We start from the raw sequence: 2,039 nt of genomic DNA, 5'->3' as shown, positions 1-2,039 counted from the left end.
TGTTGTGCTTATCGCTTCGAAATCAGCATAGATTACAAAGGGAACTCTATTTTTAAATGAGTGTTTTTCAAATTTAAGCTGTAACCATTTACTGTTAGGTGGAGGCAGACTAATCTTACAGTAATCGTGTTCTCCACATTTCTTTTTATGATTGTCTAGTGTAGACTTCCTGTAAAAGTAATTCATGCATCTCCTGCAAAGATACACTCTATGAGCGAGTGACCTGAAGAAAAGATTGATGTCTCTTATGTACATGAAATGGTCCTTGAAATAGAGCAGATCAATGACATCATCATCGTCATAATTCTTGGACAGGTAGAGAGGTTCTAGTTTTGCGGCATAAATGCTTTTAGCCCATTCGTTCTCTAACTTGAACACATTAATTTTGAGATTATTATCACTCTCTATCTTAGGGATATCCTTTTGAATACATACAGGAAATGAGTCTATTTTGATATCAGTAGTTTTCGAACTCTGTTCTCGTGACGAAGTCATTTCTAGCATATCAGTAGTGATATTGAATGTACTCTCAGGATTTTCTTTTAGATATTTAGCGGCCAATAAAGACCAGAGAAAACATTTATTGTCATTCGACTCCACATTGATTACAGCTTTTGTTTTAAATGGTAATTTAGTGTAATGACCACCTTTACACCTCTTGTAAGAACAGATGGTCATGTTACAAGACTCTATTTTGTTCAGTGTAAGTCCAGACCCTTGAAAGTACCTTTCCTCAATCTGTGTCTTAATGTAGTTTAACTGGTTGGTTATGGCATAAATTGCCTGGTTCCTTGAAATTATGCTTTCCATTGGAGACTGTATGGGGTGTGTCGAGCTATGCTCTCTGGACGTAGTCCGGGTTACACTTTTACCTTGACGATCAAACTGAGCAAATACTGATATGCTTATTTTGTGATGGTAATCATTGAGTTGAAATAATACCTCCTCTAATTTCTCTCTGTATTCATACACTTGTTTAGCTTCTCTGTCAATCTTCAAACTAATGGTGACTACAGGCTTGCCAAATTGTTTTACTATTTCTACTCCACTCACTTTCTTTATGCCATCTAGCTCATTTTCCTCAAATGCAAGTTTCTTATCCATACTTTTAGTGATCAGTGATGGGGCTCGGGGTTGAGCAATAGGGACATAATCCGGATTTAATTTGGTCAGGTGACCTTTGGTTCTCCTGTGAATGCCCATATTATTGTATGATATGTACTTGTCACATGTAGTGCAAAGTATTTTCTGATTCTTATCAGTCATTCTATTTTATTAGACTAAAATTTATTAAATTCAATAAATCTCTTGAATTAAATAGAAATGGACTTCATAATCAGTGAACAAGAATGTAATGAAGCCAAATTTGAGTACTGCTTAACAGACCAATTAGACATAAAATCCATTACTTTGAAATCGATAACCTTTTACAATTCATGGTGGACAGGTGATTTTCTGCCGAAATAACCAGAATTACAACAAATGAGCCCTTAGATAAACAATTATGGTGTATGGATGAATTTAGGACATTATTTGCTCCTGGACTTGAAACAGATACACTTGAAAAGGAAGTCATGAAAGTTTGCGAACGGTTTTTGGAAAATGAATCTACCACAACTAAAGAAACCATTACTAAATCCACATTTCCATACTCTCGACATTTTAGTTTAAGTGAGTTTTGTGAGGTTTGGCAAAATACATAAAAGAAATTGGAATAAGCCACGTGAAAATTTACTGTGATAACAATAATTACATAAGCCTTGAACTTACAGAGGATAAAGAGTACCCTCTGAAAGTATACAAGTTAGATAAAAATGAAAAAATCAAGATTGAGAGAAACACAGAAGGTTTTCAAATAAGAAAAACCATAAGAGAGGTGATAGAAAAACAGCTCACAGTGGTGAATGAGTGGTTTGGCTTTAAGAAAACTAAATTCACCAAGAAAGGAAAATACTACTCCACAAGACCACTCAACTTTTACAGGAAATATCTATTCCTGCAAGCTAATTTGGTTGACAAAGCTAAGACCCTCTACAACA

This window comes from Lineus longissimus, chromosome 15 (assembly GCF_910592395.1).
Source record: "Lineus longissimus chromosome 15, tnLinLong1.2, whole genome shotgun sequence".
Classification (NCBI taxonomy): Eukaryota; Metazoa; Nemertea; class Pilidiophora; order Heteronemertea; family Lineidae; genus Lineus; species Lineus longissimus.
The sequence above is the reverse complement of the archived record's forward strand: the minus strand, read 5'-3'. Positions refer to the sequence as shown.